Source organism: Mugil cephalus, chromosome 18 (assembly GCF_022458985.1).
Source record: "Mugil cephalus isolate CIBA_MC_2020 chromosome 18, CIBA_Mcephalus_1.1, whole genome shotgun sequence".
NCBI lineage: Eukaryota > Metazoa > Chordata > Actinopteri > Mugiliformes > Mugilidae > Mugil > Mugil cephalus.
In genome coordinates this window covers 3387677-3412885 of record NC_061787.1, presented here as the reverse complement: position 1 = coordinate 3412885, position 25209 = coordinate 3387677, and the positions used below count along the sequence as shown (strand labels likewise).

The window sequence follows — 25209 nt, the reverse complement described above, 5'->3', positions numbered from 1 at the left end:
AAGATACATGTGTTACACCAGCACCTTGACTGGAAACAAGGAGTCAATCATCAACCTGAAAGTGGACGGTACTAAAACAATCTTCTTAAATGCAAAAGTGCTTAAAAAGTGTCCAATCCCTTAGCATTTTTCATGTTTTGTTGCCTCACAACCAGGATTTAAAATGGATTATTGAGTGTTTCCATCATTTCGTTTAGAGAACATGCCTACAAGTTTAACTTTTAAATGTATTATTTTATCGCAGAGCAACAACAAATAGGACACAAACAACATAACTCATCATAACTACTCACTTCTCTGTAGTCGGTACTTTGTAGAGCTGCCTTTTGAGGCAATGATAACTGTGAGTCACATTGGTTAAGTCTCTTTGAGTTTGCAACATCTTGGACTGAGGTCTGAGTTGTGACAAAGCCTTTGCAACACACCTAAATGTTTCCCCTTAAACCACTGGAATGTTGCTTTAGCAGTATGCTTAGGGACCTTGTCCTAAGAGAGGATGTAAATATCCTATTTAGCACAGTTCATATTTCCTCTGATTCTGACCAGTTTCTCAGTCCCTGCTGCTGGAAAACATCCTCACAGCTTGATGCTGCCACCACCATGCTTCACTGTGTGGATGGTGTTCTCAGGATGATAAGATGTGTTGGGTTTGGACCAGACAAAGTGTTTTCCTTGATGATCAAAACGTTCAATTTTAGTCTCATCTGACCAGATCACCTTCCTCCAAGCCTCCTTTTTTTATATATATATTTAAGATAAGGCTTTTTTTTCTTTTCCACTTGTCCATAATTCCCAGCTCTGTGGAATGGACATCTTATTGTGGTCTTATGGAGAGATGGTTTTGGTGGGAGGCCTCTCTGGGCAGGGTGGTGACAAATATTACACACAATTCAAATAAAGAAATACATTACAGGTTGAATTGTAACAACGAGATATAAAGAAAGGTACCTTACTTATGCAAGGCACCATGTAGGTACACTGCTGAATGACAACCAGATCATTCATCAACCTGAAAGTGGACGTTACTAGAAATATGTAATAATATAGAAAACTATCAGCTTGTTTGTTTTTATGTTCAGTGTATTTCTAAATTTAGTGAAGCAAAATGGTACCTCAAATTCTTTATACATAAAAGTACACAGATACGTAACAACCAGATCTTCTTTGTTCCAGCTCCAGTCCATGAAGTCAACATAGTCCAGGAAGGAAACAGGATCACCTGCAGCTCTAACTGGATCTACCCTGAACCTGAACTCACCTGGTCCACCACACCTCCATCCAAAGAGACCTTCAAGAACACAACCACAGTCCAGCAGACTGAACAGCAGCTTTACAACATCAGCAGTTCTCTGATATTTTCAGACAGTGACAGTGATCTGGTCTACAGCTGCACCATCAGCACTGGAACAAACCAGAGGAGAAACCAGAGGAGAGCTACTTTTAGACGACTACGTGAGTAACACTCTACATCTGATCTGACAGATAAATTACTGGGTCAAGTTCTTTAAGAATGTTTTTTTCCAACTTGTGTTCTATTATTCCAGCTTCTATCATTGTGTCCAAAGCTGAATCAACAATCTCCTGCTCTGACTCAAACATTCATTTCTCACAGTGTTGACATCAGATCCAAAACAGGGTTGATCTGATCCTGGTTCTTAGTCTGGTCTGGAGCAGGTTAACTGCAGAGGATAAATCACCAGGATAAAGTTAACCTGCTTTTGAGACTAAGTTCATCCAGGATAACCAACATATCCAGGATTAATCCCTTCTCCTGGTTTTGTGCAGTACCCATCTGGTCCAGGCAACTCTCTCTTAATGACAATAATGAAACTAGACTTCAGACCAACACAGAAAAAGAACAGGGAACACACTCATGAGGGGAATGGAACAACGCATGTGCAGCAGCAGACACCTGATAAACCTGATGCAGTCAGGTGTCAGGAAGTCCAAGCTTTTATAAAACATGTCCCATCCGAGGGGTTAGGGAGTGGCCAGAGTCCGGCCAACAAGATCCGCATCAGGAGTCCCAGGGGTGGAGTCAAAGGGCACAGCAGAGAGGAGGAGCAGGGCTTCATCCGTAAGAGGTGGTTAGATATCAAATATTTATTATTAAACCTGTACTTCACCTGCAGAACGCGTGTGACAAAGGGAAGCTGTTAGAGGAGGAAGCTCTTCTCTCTACATCCGTCATCTTCATGTTGCGTTTCCAGTCGTCTCCTTCTCCGTCGTACATGAACACTCTACATTTATTAAATATAACATGAGGATGACCAGGATCTCCTGCTCCGTGTCTCTGGTGGTGGTGACTTTTCTGTGGATGATGATTCTTGTCAGAGGAGGTGAGTGTGTTCATCACTGACAGCTGAACTAACATAAACTCAGTTTATAACCAGGAGCTTCTACTTTTCACAACATAACAAGATCATTTGAACATTTGCTGCAGATTATCTTCTTACAAACACATATATTTATTTATTTTTACAATAACAACTCATCTCTTTTAAACTATCTTTTCTTGTTTGATCAGGATCAATTAATCTTTATAAGAAGATGTCATCATATAGGAGTTAAAAAGAGAAACAGAATCAGTAAAGATCAAATAAACCAACACATCAAGATATAATTATATTTTACAGCTTCCAGAAAACTCTCAGAGTTGAACTTTCATGAAGATGAATCCAGACATCATTGATGAACCTGTTTCCTGATCTCTTCTTATTATCTGATCTTGTTTGTTTTTTAAAATAAATAAAAATCCTCGAATATTAATGTCATCTTTTAAACTGACCATTTCTTTTTCAGAGTAACCTGTAAGTGGAAGCGGCAAAACATCAGATCCACAGTGAAATTATATACAAACTACAGAAAGGTCGCCACTAAAGGTTAACATTACTCCTCTGAAAGCAGCAGCAACACTAACCCTGTGTTTGTCTGATGGAGGTGACTGTTTGCTTTATGGTTTGTTTGCTCATCGTGTGCAAACAAAGAGGAAGTAATGGCTCAGTGAACCACCATAATAAAAAACTGAAAGACATTTCATACACCTGCAGGGTGTGGATTTTCTCTCGTCCTTAATTCTTTTTGGATGTGTGCGTCTTTCCAAACTTCCTTCAGTGAACCAGCATAGACGTTGAAGCTGAACGCAGCCATTATTGACACGTCTGGGTTTGTTGCTGTCCCCACCTGAACATGTTGTCATATAGGAGTTAAAAGGGAAACAGACTGACACTGTAGAGATCAGATAAACATGACAATGTATGAAGATATAACTTTACTTTTACTGTGAAACTTCCTGAAAACTCGATTTGGACATTTGTAAAGCTGAATACGAACATGATAGAGGAACATGTTTCCTGCTGTCTTCTTATTAAATGTTAATATCAGTCTTTTTAAACTGACCATTTCGTTTTCAGAGTCACCTGTAAGAGGAAGTAGCAAAACCTCAGGTCCACAGTCAAATTATATGCAAACTACAGGAAGATCCTACTAACAGTTAATAGTTGCTCCTCTGAAGGCAGCAGCTGTTTGTTCCATGGTCTCTAACAGAGAAACAACACTAACACTGACTGTATGTGTCTTCACCTGATGTTTCAGATACTGAGGTGTCCTGTGTTTTCATGGAAAGATGCATCTTACCGTGTAGTTTCCAGTTGGGCCCTGAAACAATCATCCACTGGATTAAATTGAGACCTGGAAACCTTCGTGTCCACTCGTTCTACGACAACCAAGACCAGCTGGGACACCAGGACCAGAACTTCAGAGGCAGGACGTCACTGTTCAAGGATCAGATCTCCAGAGGAAACGCCTCACTGCTGCTGACAGTAGTCAAGGTTCAGGATGAAGGAAGATACAAGTGTCACACCAGTACCATCACTGGAAACAAGGAGTCATTCATCATCTTGGAAGTGGACGGTACTAAAATTATGTAATAATATAGAAAATAAGCAGCTTGACTTTTATGTTTACTATATTTCTAAATGTAACAAAATGTTACCTCAAATTCTTTATGAGTAAAAAAAACATCAGATACGTAACAACCAGATCTTCTTTGTTCCAGCTCCAGTCCATGAAGTCAACATAGTCCAGGAAGGAAACAGGACCACCTGCAGCTCTAAATGGATCTACCCTGAACCTGAACTCACCTGGTCCACCACACCTCCATCCAAAGAGACCTTCAAGAACACAACCACAGTCCAGCAGACTGAACAGCAGCTTTACAGCATCAGCAGTTCTCTGATACTTTCAGACAGTGACAGTGATCTGGTCTACAGCTGCACCATCAGCACTGGAACAAACAAGAGGAGAAACCAGAGGAGAGCTACTTTTAGGCGACTACGTGAGTAACACTCTACATCTAACCTGACAGATTAACCAGAAAGAATATTTACTTTTTAATCTCTGTGTTCTATTATTCCAGCTTCTATCACTGTGTCCAAAGCTGAATCAACAATCTCCTGCTCTGACTCAAACACTCCTCTGACAAACTTCAGTCTCATTTGGAGATTCAACCACAGTCAGATCATGGTGACCTGGACCAGGACTGATGTCTCCTACACGGTGTCAGAGGAGTGGAGGCAGCAGGTGAAGGATGTATCAGAGTCAGGCAGCCTCACACTACAGGACCTGTCTTCAAACCAGGAGGGAATATACACGTGTGAACTCGGGGATGAGGAGGAGACACTGATATTTGACACCTTGGTGAAGATAAAAGGTGAAGTAGTAAAGTTATGAGCTTTTTGTCTGTGTGAACCAGTTATCTGTGAAAACCACCAGGATGAATCATCTAGAGAAAACTAACTGACTCTTTCTCTTATTTCAGGGAATTCAGTCGATGGTGGAGGCATCAGAAACAGAGTGGTTCTTGGAGTCATTTTGTTTTTAGTAGTAGTAGGTGTCATCTGCCTGATACTGTACTTAAAAAAGAAAAAAGGTAATAAAATATGTTTTCTGAATCTTGGAATTTATTTCTTTTATATTATTTGTATTGATTTGTCATTTGGACTGAAAACATTCAAAGAAAATGAATGACAAAGTTTAACTGTTGTTTAACTGAAATGTAAAAATCTTCTCCATCAAAATTCACTCCATGATGTGATGATGTGTCCAAGTGTCTCTTGTCTGATCATCTCACTGGTTTATTTACATTTTGTTTGCAGGGAGAACGGAGCAAGACACAAATACATCAGTGCATCATCAGAATAGTGAACTCCTGTCCAGGAACAGTTTACTTCAGACAAATGAAGACAGAGGTCTCCAACCTGATCCACAGACATGACATTAAACCTGAATGTTCACAAGTGAGAGTTATGATGGAGCAGGAGATCCACAGATGGATCTTAACCAGCCTGTCCTGGTGAACAGAGTCAAAAAGCAAAGCTCTCAGTTTATTGGTGGATCTACGTTCCAACCCCCTGACCATGAAATCTGATTAATAAGAATAAGATCACGGATCCAAGAGTCTGAAATGAGTTTCCTCTGCAGGGTGGAGAGATACGTTAGGAGCTCGGACACATGTGAGGAGCTCAGAGTAGAACCACTGCTCCTCCACGTCAAGAGGAGACAGTTGAGGTGGTTTAGTCATTTCATAAGGATGAGTCCTGCAATGAATGTTTCACAGTGTTAAACATGTTTTTTTATTCCCCATGATTTGTCTTTATTTTGATTTAGATGTGAATATCTTATTCCTCAGATATGTGACGTGTAACTTAGCACTGATGCTAATATCAGACAAACTAGAAACCGCTCAAACCAACTACAACAAACTCCTGTTAAACAAGAATTAAACTTCATTTGGACACATGTTAAAACGTCTAAAATAAAGATGGACTGTGGCAGCTGAACAGTTGAAACAATAAAAAGCACATCGACATTAAAGCTCAGTCCATCCAGCTCCTCTGCTCAACATCTGATGACCATCAGAAACCATCGGATGGCTTTAGAAAAGAAGTGTTCTATCATATTTTTTTCAAACTTGACAAGAAATGTGCTCAAGAACTATTATTTTCTGTAATATCTGTGTGACCTGTAACATCAAAACATCAGAAAACACCAGGATGGTGCATTCAGGGAAAATGAACTGACTCTTTCAGTGTGATTGCAGCCATTGTAGTATTTTTTGCATCAGTCTTGGCCATTGTACTGAACTGGAAACATAACAAAGGTAAACAGATGTGAACTCTCAACCTTTGAATTAATTTATTTTATGCTGTTTGTATTAATGATCAGGTCAAATGAAGACGACACTGAACCTCCTGATGATCATGAGCTTTGAGATGTTCATGTCAAATAGACAAACTGAAAGAGAAAGAGCTGAAAAGAAAGAACCTCTGAACTATGGACTGGAGGATTAAATGATGCTCTGATAAATGAATGTATTAAATTAGCAGACACAAGTGGCCAGCTTAAAGTACTTTCTCATAGAAATGTTCTAAGACAGTTCTTTATTTATTAAACCAAATGACAGCTTTTTGACACAATAGTTTGAGATTAAAACCCCTAAACCCCTAAAATCGAAGGAATTGATGTGATGTAAGGTCAAAGGTCAGCATATTGTAAATTGAGTTGAGTCATTATGGAACACAAGGAACAATATGCAAAAGAAATCAGGAGCACATCTCATCTTCCACACCGCTTAATCCTGCACTAGGGTCGCGGGGGTCACTGGAGCCTGTCGCAGGGCTAACACTGAGACATACAACTATTCACACTCACACCTAGGGTCAGTTTAGAGTCACCAATTAGCCTAACGAGCATGACTTTGGAGGTGGGAGGAAGCCGGAGAGAACCCACGTGAACACAGGGAGAACATGCAAGCAGGACTCGAACCTGGCCTTCTTGCTGGGAGGTATCAGCGCTAACCACTGAGCCACTGTGGTGCCCTATCAGGAGCACATGTATGAATTAATTTATTTTAGATTAGGTCAAAGGTCGGCATACTGTAAATGGAATATGATTTTTCTCTACATTATAGCAGTGAAATATAACTAATAAGATATAATATAACATATAAAATGTAACTAATACAACTTGACTCATCTTTGAGGTGATTTTCTCCACATTTCTCCAGTAAAAGCACGTAGGCTTTATGGATCTTTTAGGACCATCACTTTGCTCAAGCATCATGCCTACTTAGTTATTCTAGTTCGGGCACAACGAAAATCAAACAGCGATTCACTTCACCGCGGTCTCAGAGAGGAAGACACACTTCTGCTCGGTAGAACAGACTCCGCCTGCTAAAGGGTGTGGCTGCCTGCATCACCACATCCTGAAAATCCGGATGTGATTGTGCAGGCACCCTCAGAGCTATAGATAGCTCTGGCCTCCCCCAACCTAACCCTGCCACTGGAGAGGAGTCTCCTGGAGTCCAGCCAATAAGATCCGTATCGGGGAGTCTCAGGGGGCGGAGTCAGAGGGGGGAGGGGGGCTGGACCAGAGCTATAGAGTTTCTGTAACTCTGGGCTGGACCATGAAGGGAAGGAGACTGAGAGGAGCAGAGGAGCAGCGCTGCGTCCGTAACAGGAGGCTCGATAAATCAAATTTCTGCTCCAGATCAGCAGAACGCGTGTGACAAAGGGATTTTTTTTTCCTCTCAGGAAGCTGTTAGAGGAGGAAGCTCCCTATTGCGAACTGACTTCATGTTGTGTTTCCAGTCGTCTCCTTCTCTGTCGTACATGAACACTCTACATGTATTAAATATAACATGAGGATGACCAGGATCTCCTGCTCCGTGTCTCTGGTGGTGGTGACTTTTCTGTGGATGATGATTCTTGTCAGAGGAGGTGAGTGTGTTCATCACTGACAGCTGAACTAACATGAACTCAGTTTATAACCAGCAGCTTCTACTTTTCACAACATAACAAGATCATTTGAACATTTGCTGCAGATTATCTTCTTACAGACACATTTATTCTGAATATTTTTTCATTATTTTACAGTAACAACTAATTTCTTTAAAAATGTCTTTTCTGGTTTGATCATGATCAGTTAAACTTTAATAGAAGATGTCGTCATATAGGAGGTAGAAAGAGTAACAGGCTGACAGTATACATGTTAAAGAAACACTACAAATATATGAAGATAAAAGAAGTTTTAACTTTGTGAGTTGAGGAGATGTGAGATTCGGGTTTCCTATTACTTTGTCTCTCACATGTGTTATCTGGTGGTTTGTTCATAATTATATACTTACAAACAGAAAGGCAGTTTCAGAAACAGCAACACATCTTCACTTCGCCTCTGACTTCTAGTCGGCTGTTTGTGACCAAATCTCAGAAACTATCCAATGACTGATGTCGGCTGAACTGTTATTTTTATTGGTTCAATTCTTTAGCTAATACATTTCTTGTCTAACTGACTAATAAAAAATAGATATAAATGAATGTATGTGTGTAAATGCATATGAATGCCAATAAATATTTGGTCAAAAAACAATCCTCAAATGTTAATGTCAGTCTTCTTATATTGACCAGTTCTTTCCTCCTCTGAAGGCAGCAGCTGTTTGTTCCATGGTCTCTAACAGAGAAACAACACTAACCCTGACTGTATGTGTCTTCACCTGATGTTTCAGAGACTGAGGTGTCCTGTGCTTTCATGGAAAGATGCATCTTACCGTGTAGTTTCCAGTTGGGCCCTGACATAGCCATCCACTGGTTTCAACTGAGAGCTGGAGAACTTCGTATGCACTCGTTCTACACCAACCAAGACCAGCTGGGACACCAGGACCAGAACTGGAAACAAGGAGTCATTCATCAACCTGAAAGTGGACGGTACAGAAAATTCATCATAACACAGAAAACTGTTAGATTTGTTGTTTGCTTTTTGTGTGTTCAGTGTATTTCCAAATGTAACAAAACAAATTGTTACCTCAAATTCTTTATAAATAAAAGTACACAGATTCGTAACAACCAGATATTCTTTGTTCCAGCTCCAGTCCATGAAGTCAACATAGTTTTTGCGCCCTTCTACAGAAATACATGAAAAATAACAATATAAAATAATATAAAGTAATAATAAAAAAAAAACTTTTAAAAGGTGTATCTCTTTTGGCATTAAATATGACCTTCCCACCCAACAAAACGTACTTGAAAAGACATCACTCATGTGCGTCTAAACAACGTCTAAATTTGGTTGAAAAGTGAAAGGTGAAAAGCCGTTATTTTCAAGTCGCTGAAAAGACGTCTTCAAAAAGACACAACCCAATTTTCAACAACTATTTCTGGACTAAATCAAGACTATGACGGACCGACCAGATTTAGCCCAAAAACCAACGTTGAAATGACGTCTGGTGTTTGGTGGTTTTATTCAATGTCTGTATTGTTGAGCCTCTACAGTTATTTACCCTTTAACTTTGACATCCTTCAAATCCTATACAGCACACACTCACACACATGCAGCTTTTCCAAGCAGGTGGAGTGACAGCAGGGACAGCCAATCACACGTACGTTAGTGAGAAACCAGCATGTGCCATTATTATTAAATTGACTAATATATATATATTAAGAAACAGTAAAATTGTCACATTGAGCCCTTTTGAACGGGGCTAATCACCAGCGAATTGTTATTTAGTGTCATTTCTGTACATTAAAATAATGTAATTATAATGGGAGTCAATGGGACAAAAACAGCACAAGAGGGAGTTTTAATGAAAATATGATGCTGCACAAAAACTAAAAATGGATAAAAGGCAATTATGTTACTAATCTTTGAGGAATTCCAAGAATGTGATAACATGTAACATTTTTTAAAAAGTCCAGTTTCTGATCATTTTTTATATTAAAATGGATAATTTGTGTGGATTTTTCTTCATATCTGTGACTTTCCTTCGTAAATTGGCATTTAAAGGGTTAACATTTATTTATTTATTTACTATGATCGGTGCTGAAGTTGATCAACACACTGGCTCCTGTCAGTTCTGAGCTGGTGACTCTGCTGGTTCTTCTTCAGATTTCGAAGGAAAATAAGATGGATGTGATTTTTATCTGCTGCTCTAAGTTTCCTTGGCCGACTGACTTTTGATTTATTCCATGTTTTATTTGAGCTCATATTGAACTCTTTTATATTAACGGTGATTGCTGATTGATTGATTGATTTGTTCTGCTTGTTCAGTATTTTGGTTGAACTGTGGTTGTTTTTAAATGTGCTTTAGAAAATCTAAATCTTTATGCTCTATAAAGGTCTGCTGCTAAGGGCTCCAACCTGTTTTTATGTTTAGAGGTCATGGAGAGCTGGATTTGGTTTCTCTTTAAGGCGGGCGGGGAAGGGGGCGGAGTCTGGCAGGAAGAATCAGGAAGAGCATTTCCATAGCTTTACTGGTTTTCCAGCCTTCCCTTTCTCCGTCGTACATGAACGCGCTACATTTATTAAATATAACATGAGGATGACCAGGATCTCCTGCTCCGTGTCTCTGGTGGTGGTGACTTTTCTGTGGATGATGATTCTTGTCAGAGGAGGTGAGCGTGTTCATCACTAACAGCTGAACTAACATGAACCCAGTTTATAACCAGTAGTTTTTTCAGTATCACAGCATAAGATGGTACTTTATTGATCCCCATTGGGGAAATTCAGATGTTACAGCAGCACAACAGCGATCAGAAGGAAATTAAAGAATTAAATAAATTAAATAGGACAACATTAAAGAGGCAACAAGCAACAGAAAGTACCGTACAAAAGCACAGTACACACAGTAATCTACATAAGAAGATATTCTGAACGTTTCCTAGGGCAGATTATCTTCTTACAGAGACATTTATTCTGATTTTATGAAATCAGTTTCTGATTATGGGCGGAATAGCGGATCGCTGGTTAGCGCTGATGCAGAGTGGATGGACCCTGCCTCTCTCGCATCCTGTTTCTCCCGATACCAGCTGGGAAAGGCTCCAGCAGCCCACGTGACTCTAGTGAGGAAGATGAGATGTACGGAAGCCCTAGAACATCGCATCACGTATCTCTATCTCCATTTATGTCCAGTTTCTCCTGAGTGAGAGAAGCAGACACGCTGCACGGAAATGAATTATCGCGTTATCACGAGAAAACGGGACTGCAGTTACGCCATTTGCGCTTCGGCGAGGCACGGTCGCGCTATCTACATTTGAAAATCGAGTGCCCGTCTACATCGCATCGGACGGTAAAGCGTTTGAGCTGTTTTATGGTGCATTCAAGTGCATCCCGTAAACTCGGAAGTCTATATTTTTCTTATTATTTTCATTTGTTGAAACACATATATCAGTCATTACTTTGTTGTTATTTTACTGCATTCTATTTAATGATTAAAACTAAATGATAGAACAAAATTATTAAGGCACATTCAGAATCCAACTCATTTCTGCATAGTCAGATTTGAAAACTTAATTAAGAAAAGAATCAAATTGTTTTCCGCATACTCTACAGCTACCACTGTGGTGATTTTCAACTTTTTTCACTGCATCATTTTCTGAAAATGTGATGTTGGATTCATATCCAATGAATGATGTATATGGGCAGATTAAAAAAATAATTAAAAAAAACAAAGAAAATTGTTTTCTGCAAACTCCACCAGATTCTTGTTCCAACTGTCCTCAGCTACCAACAAATTTTCAACAATTTGATTTATTTATTTTTTTATAATTTTTTTTTAATCTGCCCATATACATCATTCATGGAGCCAATTTCAACACAAGTTTATTTGAAAATGATGCAGGGAATTAAGTTGAAAATCGCTACAGTGGTAGCTGGGGACATGTAGAACAAGAATCTGGTGGAGTTTGCAGAAAACAATTAGTTTTGTTTTTTTAATAATTTTTTTTAATCTGCCCATGTACATCATTCATGGAGCACGATTTCAACACAAGTTTATTTGAAAAAGTTGAAAATCACCACAGTGGTAGCTGTGGAGTATGCAGAAAATTGCAGATCCAGGTCTACCTCTGGATCAGATCACTGACTACAACTGTCATGGAAGGAACCAAATGTTTGGTTGAGAAGGATGTTCAAAGGTCCCGTGTCTTGTTGATGGTCATAATTACAAAATTCACAACACATAAGGAATTACATTATGCTTTTGTCACTGAGGAACAGTTGAAATTTGAGTTTGTTTTCTATTTTGTTTTTGTGCAATCTCAAGTGTAGTTCAAAATAATTAGAAAATAAAACAAGTTAATGGCAAAAGCAGAGGTTTAACTGTTTCTTGAAAGCTAAAAAAAAAACTACAAAAAAGAAGAAAAAAGACAGATAATCTAATTGGAGCAACAGATTTTTTTTTATATTGTTGCGACTTTCCATCTGTACAGACATAAACTTAGAGACATGGCAGCATATACAACACTTTATAAGAGTGACAAACAACATTTCAGCACAATAAATAAAAGACTGCTTAAAAGTGGAAACTACTTTAGAGTTTAAAAGTGCTGATCAGACTTCATGCATGTTCACAGGTTTTTTTTAAGCTGTTTTTAAAGGCAGTGAATGACAAACGTTCTCCAGCAGTAGATGGGAGATTATTCCAACTCAGACCTTTGACAGACATGATGCTTTGACCTGTGGTAGTCGGAGCTATGATGCAGCCATCACTGATACGTCTGTGTTTCCTGCTGTCATTTTATTATCTAACCTCATTTTTTAAATAACGATCCTCAAATGTTTTTTAATGTCAGTCTTTTTAAACTGACAATTTCTTTTCCAGTGTCACCTGTGAGAAGAAGTTGGAAAAACAAAGAACAGAAAGATGTTCAGGAAGTTGATTCTTCTTAATGTCCATGACCAGTTATTTCCTCCTCTGAAGGCAGCAGCTGTTTGTTCCATGGTCTCTAACAGAGAAACAACACTAACCCTGACTGTATGTGTCTTCACCTGATGTTTCAGAGACTGAGGTGTCCTGTGTTTTCATGGAAAGATGCATCTTACCGTGTAGTTTCCAGTCGGCCACTGAAGTAGCCATCCACTGGATTCAATTGAGAGCTGGAGAACTTCGTGTCCACTCGTTCTACAACAACCAAGACCAGCTGGGATACCAGGACCAGAACTTCAGAGGCAGGACGTCACTGTTCAAGGATCAGATCTCCAGAGGAAACGCCTCACTGCTGCTGACAGGAGTCAAGGTTCAGGATGAAGGAAGATACCAGTGTCAAACCAACACCATGAAAGGAAACAAGGAGTCATTCATCAACCTGAAAGTGAACGGTACAAAAAATACGTAACAACACAGAAAATTATCAGCTCTACTGATTTTTTATGTTCAGTGTATTTCTAAATGTAACGAGAAAATAATAAAAGTACACAGATGCGTAACAACCAGATCTTCTTTGTTCCAGCTCCAGTCCATGAAGTCAACATAGTCCAGGAAGGAAACAGGACCACCTGCAGCTCTAACTGGATCTACCCTGAACCTGAACTCACCTGGTCCACCACACCTCCATCCAAAGAGACCTTCAAGAACACAACCACAGTCCAGCAGACTGAACAGCAGCTTTACAACATCAGCAGTTCTCTGATACTTTCAGACAGTGACAGTGATCTGGTCTACAGCTGCACCATCAGCACTGGAACAAACCAGAGGAGGAACCAGAGCAGAGGTGCTTTTAGACGACTACGTGAGTAACACTCTACATCTAATCTGACAGATAAATTACTAAGTCAAGTTTTTTAAGAATGTTTTTTCCAACCTGTGATCTTTTATTTCAGCTTCTATCGTTGTGTCCAACGCTGAATCAACAATCTCCTGCTCTGACTCAAACACGTCTCTGACAAACTTCTGTCTCATCTGGAGATTCAACCACAGTCAGATCATGGTGAACTGGACCAGGACTGATGTCTCCTACACAGTGTCAGAGGAGTGGAGGCAGCAGGTGAAGGATGTATCAGAGTCAGGCAGCCTCACACTACAGGACCTGTCTTCAAACCAGGAGGGAATATACACGTGTGAACTCAGGGATGAGGAGGAGACGCTGATATTTGACACCTTAGTGAAGATAAAAGGTGAAGTAGTAAAGTTATGAGCTTTTAGTCTGTGTGAACCAGTTATCTGTGAAAAACACCAGGATGAATCATCCAGAGAAAACTAACTGACTCTTTCTCTTATTTCAGTCGATGGTGGAGGCAACACAATCGGAGTGGTTGTTGGAGTCATTTTGTCTGCAGTAGCAGTAGTAGTCGTCATCTGCCTGATACTGTACTTAAAAAAGAAAAAAAAGGTAATAAGACATGTTTTCTGGATCTTGTTATTTGTATTGATTTGTCCTTTGGACTGAAAACATTCAAAGAAAATTAATGAGAAAGTTTAACTGTTGTTTAACTAAAATGTAAAAATCTTTTCCATCAAAGTTCACTCCATGATGTGATGATGTGTCCAGGTGTCTCTTGTCTGATCATCTCACTGGTTTATTTACATTTTGTTTGCAGGGAGAATGGAGGAAGACACAAATACATCAGAATAGTGAACTCCTGTCCAGGAACAGTTTACTTCAGACAAATGAAGACAGAGGTCTCCAACCTGATCCACAGACATGACATTCAAACCTGAATGTTCACAAGTGAGATGTCTGTGAAGGTTCTCAGTCATCTAGGTCATGGTAATCCAAAAAAGTGTTGAATAAGGTCAACTGGACTTGTAGAATTTCTTCAAAAGTCAAAAAGCAAAGCTCTCAGTTTATTGTTGGATCTACGTTCCAACCCCCTGACCATGAAATCTGATTAATGACCTAAAGAATAAGATCACGGATCCAAGAGGCTGAAATGAGTTTCCTCTGCAGGGTGGAGAGATACGTTAGGAGCTCGGACACATGTGACGAGCTCAGAGTAGAACCACTGCTCCTCCACGTCAAGAGGAGACAGTTGAGGTGGTTTAGTCATTTAATAAGGATGAGTCCTGGATGAATGTTGGTTCAGGACACGATGGAGGGATTAGATCTCCTGTCTGGCCTGGGAGTGTCTGGGGGTTCTTCCAGAGGAGCTGGTCTGGACCTCCCTGCTGAAGCTGCTGCCTCCTCGACCTGGACCAGATAAGTGGAAGACAATGGACGGACAGTTGGATGTTTCACAGAGACAGTGTTAAACATTTCTTTCCACGTGATTTGGAGCCATGATTTGTCTTTATTTTGATTTATGGGAAAATGAACTGACTCTTTCTGTGTGGTTGCAGCCGTTGTAGTATTTTTTGCATCAGTCTTGGCCATTGTACTGAACTGGAAACATAACAAAGGTAAAAAGATGTGAACTCTCAACCTTTGTATTCATTTATTTTGTGCTGTTTGTATTAATGATCAGGTCAAATGAAGACGACACTGAACCTCCTGATGATCATGAGCTTTGAGACGTTCATGTCAAATAGACAAACTGAAAGAGAAAGAGCTGAAAAGAAAGAACCTCTGAACTATGGACTGGAGGATTAAATGATGCTCTGATAAATGAATGTGTTGAATTAGCAGACACAAGTGACCAGCTTAAAGTACAGTGTGAACACATCTCATCTTTCTCATAGAAATGTTCTAAGACAGTTCTTTATTTATTAAACCAAATGACAGTTTAATGACACAATAGTTTGAGATTAAAACCCCTAAACCCTAAACTCGAAGGAATTGATGTGATGTAAGGTCAAAGGTCAGCATATTGTAAATGGAGTTGTGTCATTATGGGACACAAGGAACAATATGCAAAAGAAATCAGGAGCACATCTCATCTTCCACACCGCTTAATCCTGCACTAGGGTCGCGGGGGTTGCTGGAGCCTGTCGCAGGGCTAACACTGAGACATACAACCATTCACTGTGGTGCCCTATCAGGAGCACATGTATGAATGAATTTTATTTTGGATTAGGTCAAAGGTCGGCATACTGTAAATGGAATATGATTTTTCTCTACATTATAGCAGTGAAATATAACTAATAAGATATAATATAACATATAAAATATAACTTGACTCATCTTTGAGGTGATTTTCTCCACATTTCTCCAGTAAAAGCACGTAGGCTTTATGGATCTTTTAGGACCATCACTTTGCTCAAGCATCATGCCTACTTAGTTACTCTAGCTCGGGCACAACGAAAATCAAACAGCGGTTCACTTCACCGTGGTCTCAGAGAGGAAGAGACACTTCTGCTCGGTAGAACAGACTCTGAGGTATAAACTGCGCCGCCTGCTAAAGGGTGAGGCTGCCTGCATCACCACATCCTGAAAATCCGGATGTGATTGTGCAGGCACCCTCCGAGCTATAGATAGCTCTGGCCTCCCCCAACCTAACCCCGCCCCTGGAGAGGAGTCTCCTGGAGTCCGGCCAATAAGATCCGTATCGGGGAGTCTCAGGGGGCAGAGTCAGAGGGGGGCTGGACCAGAGCTTTAGAGTTTCTGTAACTCTGGGCTGGACCATGAAGGGAAGGAGACTGAGAGGAGCAGAGGAGCAGCGCTGCGTCCGTAACAGGAGGCTCGATAAATCAAATTTCTGCTCCAGATCAGCAGAACGCGTGTGACAAAGGGATTTTTTTTTCCTCTCAGGAAGCTGTTAGAGGAACTAACTTGCGAACTAACTGCATGTTGTGTTTCCAGTCGTCTCCTTCTCTGTCGTACATGAACGCTCTACATGTATTAAATATAACATGAGGATGACCAGGATCTCCTGCTCCGTGTCTCTGGTGGTGGTGACTTTTCTGTGGAGGATGATTCTTGTCAGAGGAGGTGAGTGTGTTCATCACTAACAGCTGAACTAACATGAACTCAGTTTATAACCAGCAGCTTCTACTTTTCACAACATAACAAGATCATTTGAACATTTATTGAACATTAAAGAATCACTACAAATATATGAAGATGAAGATGAAAGAAGTTTTAACTTTGTGAGTTGAGGAGATGTGAGTTTCGGGTTTCCTATTACTTTGTCTCTCACATGTGTTATCTGGTGCCTTGTTCATAATTCTATACTTAAACAGAAAGGGGGTTTCTGAAACGGTCAGAAACAGCAACCACAAACCACCGCAAAACACATCTTCACTTCATCATAACACAGAAAACTGTTAGATTTGTTGTTTGCTTTTTGCGTGTTCAGTGTATTTCCAAATGTAACAAAACAAATTGTTACCTCAAATTCTTTATAAATAAAAGTACACAGTTTTGTAACAACCAGATATTCTTTGTTCCAGCTCCAGTCCATGAAGTCAACATAGTTTTTGCGCCCTTCTACAGAAATACATGAAAAATAACAATATAAAATAATATAAAGTAATAATAAAAAAAAACTTTTAAAAGATGTATCTCTTTTGGCATTAAATATGACCTTTCCACCCAACAAAACGTAGTTGAAAAGACATCACTCATGTGCATCTAAACAACGTCTAAATTTGGTTGAAAAGTGAAAGGTGAAAAGCCGTTATTTTCAAGTCGCTGAAAAGATGTCTTCAAAAAGACACAACCCAATTTTCAACAACTATTTCTGGACTAAATCAAGACTTTGACGGACCGACCAGATTTAGCCCAAAAACCAACGTTGAAATGACGTCTGGTGTTTGGTGGGTTTTATTCAATGTCTGTATTGTTGAGCCTCTACAGTTATTTACCCTTTAACTTTGACATCCTTCAAATCCTATACAGCACACACTCACACACATGCAGCTTTTCCAAGCAGGTGGAGTGACAGCAGGGACAGCCAATCACACGTACGTTAGTGAGAAACCAGCATGTGCCTTTACTATTAAATTGACTAATATATATATATTAACAAACAGTAAAATTGTCACATTGAGCCCTTCTGAACTGGGCTAATCACCAGCGTTGTAAAATTAATTGTTATTTAGTGTCATTTCTGTACATTCAAATAATGTAATTATAATGGGAGTCAATGGGACAAAAACAGCACAAGAGGGAGTTTTAATGAAAATATGATGCTGCACAAAAACTAAAAATGGATAAAAGGCAATTATGTTACTAATCTTTGAGGAATTCCAAGAATGTGATAACATGTAAAATTAAAAAAAAAAATCCTGTTTCTGATAATTTTTTATATTAAAATAGATAATTTCTTCATATCTGTGACTTTCCTTCTTAAATTGGCATTTAAAGGGTTAACATTTATTTATTTATTTACTATGATCGGTGCTGAAGTTGATCAACACACTGGCTCCTGTCAGTTCTGAGCTGGTGACTCTGCTGGTTCTTCTTCAGATTTCGAAGGAAAATAAGATGGATGTGATTTTTATCTGCTGCTCTAAGTTTCCTTGGCCGACTGACTTTTGATTTATTCCATGTTTTATTTGAGCTCATATTGAACTCTTTTATATTAACGGTGATTGCTGATTGATTGATTTGTTCCGCTTGTTCAGTATTTTGGTTGAACTGTGGTTGTTTTTAAATGTGCTTTAGAAAATCTAAATCTTTATGCTCTATAAAGGTCTGCTGCTAAGGGGCCCAACCTGTTTTTATGTTTAGAGGTCATGTAGAGCTGGATTTGTTTTCTCTTTAAGGCGGGCGGGGAAGGGGGCGGAGTCTGGCAGGAAGAATCAGGAAGAGCATTTCCATAGCTTTACTGGTTTTCCAGCCTTCCCTTTCTCCGTCGTACATGAACGCGCTACATTTATTAAATATAACATGAAGATGACCAGGATCTCCTGCTCCGTGTCTCTGGTGGTGGTGACTTTTCTGTGGATGATGATTCTTGTCAGAGGAGGTGAGTGTGTTCATCACTAACAGCTGACAGTCTTTCCTGGGCCCGTGACGACATAATCTTAGATGTTTATAACCAGTAGCTTCTCAGTATCACAGCATAAGATGGTACTTTATTGATCCCCATTGGGGAAATTCAGATGTTACAGCAGCACAACAGCGATCAGAAGGAAATTAAAGAATTAAATAAATTAAATAGGACAACAACATTAAAGAGGCAACAAGCAACAGAAGTACCGTACAAAAGCACAGTACACACAGTAATCTACATAAGAAGATATTCTGAACGTTTCCTAGGGCAGATTATCTTCTTACAGAGACATTTATTCTGATTTTATGAAATCATTTTCTGATTATGGGCGGAATAGCTGATCGCTGGTTTGCGCTGACGCACAGTCCAGCTCGGTTCTTTCTGGATGAAGTTTGCATGTTCTCCCTGTGTTCGTGTATGTTTTCTCCGGGTTCTCCAGTTTCCTCCCACCTCCAAACACACGCTCGATGGGCTGATCTGTGACTCTAAATTCACCCTAAGTGTGAGTGTGAATGTGAATGGTGTTTGTCTCTTTGTCAGCCCTGCGACAGGCTGACAACATGTCCAGGGTGGACCCCGCCTCTCTCCCGATACCAGCTGTGATAGGCTCCAGCAGCCCCCGTGACTCTAGTGAGGAAAATGAGATGTACGGAAGCTCTAGAACATCGCATCACGTATCTCTATCTATTTATGTCCAGTTTCTCCTGAGTGAGAGAAGCAGACACGCTGCACGCAAATGAATTATCGCGTTATCACGAGAAAACGGAAGAAATTATGTCGTTATTACGGGAAAACGGGTGGAGTAAAATGTATTTACGATCCTTTAGGGCTTCCCTAGAGATGAGATGAATTTTCTCATTATTTTACAAACACAACAGTTGAACTATGGGAGGATGGTGTCATACAGGAGTTAAAAAGAGAAACAGAAACTGTAGAGATTAGATAATCAAATAATAGTGTCGGTAATTATATCAAATTAAGTTTGTGCATCATTTACACTTAAATGTCATTGTTGTAACTTTAAAAACTTAGCTTGATGACTTAATTTTTCTAAACATTGACTTTACAAGTTTAAGTTACCTCTCATACCCACAATGTGCCTGGACTAGTTCTGAGTAGAGACGCTGTGTTAGGAGGCTGAACAACCTCGATAAAAGCAACATTTCATGAATAAGATTTGATTCTAATAGTTCTGCTGAAGTAATGGGTTTACATTTATTCATTCAGATAATAGTCTGTGTGCACAGCAAGAGAGCGCTGTTGGGAAAAGGATTATTCACATTTAGCTCATTGGATGCAGCAATGAGCTAATGTAAAGGAAAAGACGAACCAATGACTGTTTACTGGTATTTTATGCAACCTACAAAGCATCCAGAAAAATATCAAGATGCACAAACAAACTGAAGGTCAATTGTAAAATTGTCATGGAAGGAACCAAATGTTTGGTTGAGAAGGATGTTCAAAGGTCCCGTGCCTTGTTGATTGCCTGTACCGAAACGCATTCGTTACCCGTTTATAATGTACATGTGGTGACGGCATTTATTTGCAAAACAACTTTGCACAAGTGATAGTAATAATCGCACATTGCACTTGAGTCACGATAGCACTTTATTTACCATGGTTTGCACAATACATTTTGTACATTGCTTATTTGCACATCTTTACAGATATTTAACTTTATTTATTGACCATGTATGAGCTTTCAGGGAACCTCGTGACCGCGGTTGATCGCGTGCCGTCGGGCAGGTGTGGGAGCGCGCACTCGCTCCCCCTGCAAGAGGAGAGGAAAAGTTAAGCTCCACCGAAGTTGTGCACATTATTGGAAGAGTCACCGTAAGCAGTGCAGAAGTGTTTGTGAATGTGTGTGTCTAATATCATCAGTGGTAAATGAGCAAGTTTGTGCTATTGTGATAAATTACGTTATTTGTGTTTAGCACTTACCTGTCCAGTCAGGTGTGTGCTCCGCGGTGCGCAGCCAAAGGATTCCCCCTGGGGCACAGCACCTTCATAAAGGTTCCAGGAGAGACCAGGTGACAGGATAGGAAGTGGGGAGATTGCAAGTCATGGTGTTTATTTCTATGTATTGTATTTATATTTTAGAGGTGTATTGGGGATGAGGACAACAGCAAAACTGAATATTGTGAATATTATGTGTACAGGGTACATTGAAGATTTGTCTATGGTTAGGTAGTCATGTGATAAATGTTTAAGTTTACCTGTAGAGTGGAAGATCCAGTGATTGATCCGGTGGCACAGTACTTAAAGCGCCAGTTACCATGTGTCTGTGTTGCAGGTCTGAACACGAGACATTTCACCCTTCACCGTTTCTGTTATCGCTGGTACAGATTAAAAAAAGAAAGAAAACCAGGAAACCTGAGCATTGCCTAAACTTTTCTTGAACATCATCCAGCTGCTCACGGGTCACTGAGTACACATGGCCATAATTACAAAATACATAACACACAAGGAATTACATAATGCTTGTGTCACTGAGGAGCAGTTGAGTTTGTTTTCTTATTTTGTTTTTTTCAATCTCAAGTGTATTTCAAAATAATTAAAAAAAGAAAAAAATTAATGGCAAAAGCAGAGGTTTGACTGTTTCTTGAAAGCTAACGAAAACCTACAAAAAAGAAGAAAAAAAAACAGAAAATCTAATTGGAGCAACAGAATTTTTTATATTGTTGCGACTTTCCATCTGTACAGACATAAACTTAGAGACATGGCAGCATATACAACACTTTATAAGAGTGACAAACAACATTTCAGCACAATAAATAAAAGACTGCTTAAAAGTGGAAACTACTTTAGAGTTTAAAAGTGCTGATCAGACTTCATGCACGTTCACAGGTTTTTTTTAAGCTGTTTTTAAACGCAGTAGATGGGAGATTATTCCAACTCAGACGTTTGACAGACATGATGCTTTGACCTGTGGTAGTCGGAGCTATGATGCAGCCATCACTGATACGTCTGTGTTTCCTGCTGTCATTTTATTATCTAACCTCATTTTTTAAATAACAATCCTCAAATGTTTTTTAATGTCAGTCTTTTTAAACTGACAATTTCTTTTTCAGTGTTACCTGTGAGAAGAAGTTGGAAAAACAAAGAACAGAAAGTTGTTCAGGAAGTTGATTCTTCTTAATGTCCATGACCAGTTCTTTCCTCCTCTGAAGGCAGCAGCTGTTTGTTCCATGGTCTCTAACAGAGAAACAACACGGACCCTGACTGTATGTGTCTTCAGCTGATGTTTCAGAGACTGAGGTGTCCTGTGTTTTCATGCAAAGATGCATCTTACCGTGTAGTTTCCAGTTGGGCCCTGACATAGCCATCCACTGGTTTCAATTGAGAGCTGGAAACCTTCGTGTCCACTCGTTCTACAACAACCAAGACGAACTGGGACACCAGGTCCAGAACTTCAGAGGCAGGACGTCACTGTTCAAGGATCAGATCTCCAGAGGAAACGCCTCACTGCTGCTGACAGGAGTCAAGGTTCAGGATGAAGGTAGATACAAGTGTTACACTAGCACCTTGTCTGGAAACAAGGAGTCATTCATCAACCTGAAAGTGGACGGTACAAAAAATACGTAACAACACAGAAAATTGTCAGCTCTACTGATTTTATGTTCAGTGTATTTCTAAATGTAATGAGAAAATAATAAAAGTACACAGATGCGTAACAACCAGATCTATGAAGTCAACATAGTCCAGGGAGGAAACAGGATCACCTGCAGCTCTAACTGGATCTACCCTGAACCTGAACTCACCTGGTCCACCACACCTCCATCCAAAGAGACCTTCAAGAACACAACCACAGTCCAGCAGACTGAACAGCAGCTTTACAACATCAGCAGTTCTCTGATACTTTCAGACAGTGACAGTGATCTGGTCTACAGCTGCACCATCAGCACTGGAACAAACCAGAGGAGGAACCAGAGGAGAGCTACTTTTAGACGACTACGTGAGTAACACTCTACATCTGACCTGACAGATTAACCAGAAAGAATATTTACTTTTTAATCTCTGTGTTCTATTATTCCAGCTTCTATCACTGTGTCCAAAGCTGAATCACAATCTCCTGCTCTGACTCAAACACTCCTCTAACAAACCTCAGTCTCATCTGGAGATTCAACCACAGTCAGATCATGGTGACCAGGACCAGGACTGATGTCTCCTACACAGTGTCAGAGGAGTGGAGGCAGCAGGTGAAGGATGTATCAGAGTCAGGCAGCCTCACACTACAGGACCTGTCTTCAAACCAGGAGGGAACATACACGTGTGAACTCAGGGATGAGGAGGAGACACTGATATTTGACACCTTAGTGAAGATAAAAGGTGAAGTAGTAAAGTTATGAGCTTTTAGTCTGTGTGAACCAGTTATCTGTGAAAAACACCAGGATGAATCATCCAGAGAAAACTAACTGACTCTTTCTCTTATTTCAGTCGATGGTGGAGGCAACACAATCGGAGTGGTTGTTGGAGTCATTTTGTTTGTAGCAGTAGTAGCCGTCATCTGCCTGATACTGTACTTAAAAAAGAAAAAAAAGGTAATAAGACATGTTTTCTGGATCTTGGAATTAATTTATTGTGTGAAAAAAAGAAAAAAAAGAAAAAGAAAAAAAAAATAATAATAATTTATTGTGTGTTATTTGTATTGACTTGTCCTGTGGACTGAAAACATGTGTGTGTGTGTGAGATGAGGGTTAATCTGTGTGGGTGGGGCCTGATGTGTCTATAGATCTATAGATCTTGAATTGGAGACGGTTCGGTCATGCGGTCATTGACAGTCAGAGCTGTGGGCTAACATTTATTGGGTGCTGTGTTTCCTGTCGTCTCCTTCTCCATTGTTCCATTTATTAACCCTTACATACTGTTGGGGTCAAATTTGACACGTTTTGACTTTTGACAGCAGTAAAAATACCCTAAACATCTTTCTTTTAGCCTGAAATTTGATGACTTTTCCTGAAGTGACCCAAAATACATACAAATAAAAATATTTTGTTAATTTATACTTTTATATAGGTGCTACACATTTTTGCACACTGAGGCTGTTACGGGTCAGATTTGACCCGTAACCTATATACTGCTGTCAAAAGTCAAAACGGCTCAAATTTGACCCCAACAGTATGTAAGGGTTAAAAAATATAGATAATAAGAGCGTTAATGTACGATGGAGAAGGAGACAACAGGAAACACAGCATGAAGATAGTTCCATGTAGAGAGTCTATAGACACATCAGGCCCCGCCCACACAGATTAACCCTCATCTCACACACACACACACATGTTTTCAGTCCACAGGACAAGTCAATACAAATAACACACAATAAATTAATTCCAAGATCCAGAAAACATGTCTTATTACCTTTTTCTTTTTTAAGTACAGTATCAGGCAGATGACGACTACTGCTACTACAAACAAAATGACTCCAACAACCACTCCGATTGTGTTGCCTCCACCATCGACTGAAATAAGAGAAAGAGTCAGTTAGTTTTCTCTGGATGATTCATCCTGGTGTTTTTCAAAGATAACTGGTTCACACAGACTAAAAGTTCATAACTTTACTACTTCACCTTTTATCTTCACTAAGGTGTCAAATATCAGTGTCTCCTCCTCATCCCTGAGTTCACACGTGTATATTCCCTCCTGGTTTGAAGACAGGTCCTGTAGTGTGAGGCTGCCTGACTCTGATACATCCTTCACCTGCTGCCTCCACTCCTCTGACACTGTGTAGGAGACATCAGTCCTAGTCCAGTTCACCATGATCTGACTGTGGTTGAATCTCCAGATGAGACTGAAGTTTGTTAGAGGAGTGTTTGAGTCAGAGCAGGAGATTGTTGATTCAGCTTTGGACACAGTGATAGAAGCTGGAATAATAGAACACAGAGATTAAAAAGTAAATATTCTTTCTGGTTAATCTGTCAGATCAGATGTAGAGTGTTACTCACGTAGTCGTCTAAAAGTAGCTCTCCTCTGGTTTCTCCTCTGGTTTGTTCCAGTGCTGATGGTGCAGCTGTAGACCAGATCACTGTCACTGTCTGAAAGTATCAGAGAACTGCTGATGTTGTAAAGCTGCTGTTCAGTCTGCTGGACTGTGGTTGTGTTCTTGAAGGTCTCTTTGGATGGAGGTGTGGTGGACCAGGTGAGTTCAGGTTCAGGGTAGATCCAGTTAGAGCTGCAGGTGATCCTGTTTCCTTCCTGGACTATGTTGACTTCATGGACTGGAGCTGGAACAAAGAAGATCTGGTTGTTACGCATCTGTGTACTTTTATTATTTTCTCGTTACATTTAGAAATACACTGAACATAAAATCAGTAGAGCTGATAATTTTCTGTGTTATTATGTATTTTTTGTACCGTCCACTTTCAGGTTGATGAATGACTCCTTGTTTCCAGTGATGGTGCTGGTGTGACACTTGTATCTTCCTTCATCCTGAACCTTGACTCCTGTCAGCAGCAGTGAGGCGTTTCCTCTGGAGATCTGATCCTTGAACAGTGACATCCTGCCTCTGAAGTTCTGGTCCTGGTATCCAAGGTCGTCTTGGTTGTTGTAGAACGAGTGAACACGAAGTTC

The 25209-nt window shown here is 39.9% G+C and overlaps 1 protein-coding gene and 2 long non-coding RNA genes across 3 annotated transcripts in view; 2 read left to right on the top strand and 1 right to left on the bottom strand.

Annotated features, from left to right (window-relative positions):
- The window catches only part of LOC124995449, a 756577-nt gene that overhangs the window by 274055 nt on the left and 457313 nt on the right, over nt 1-25209 (top strand). The window lies entirely within an intron of this gene.
- Nucleotides 1168-22593, bottom strand: LOC124995492. The gene is made up of 2 exons (XR_007110710.1): nt 22365-22593; nt 1168-1219 (listed from the first exon to the last, which is right to left on the bottom strand). It is a non-coding gene; the product is annotated as an uncharacterized LOC124995492 (long non-coding RNA).
- On the top strand, nt 18512-21197 carry LOC124995506. The gene is made up of 2 exons (XR_007110724.1): nt 18512-18615; nt 19183-21197. It is a non-coding gene; the product is annotated as an uncharacterized LOC124995506 (long non-coding RNA).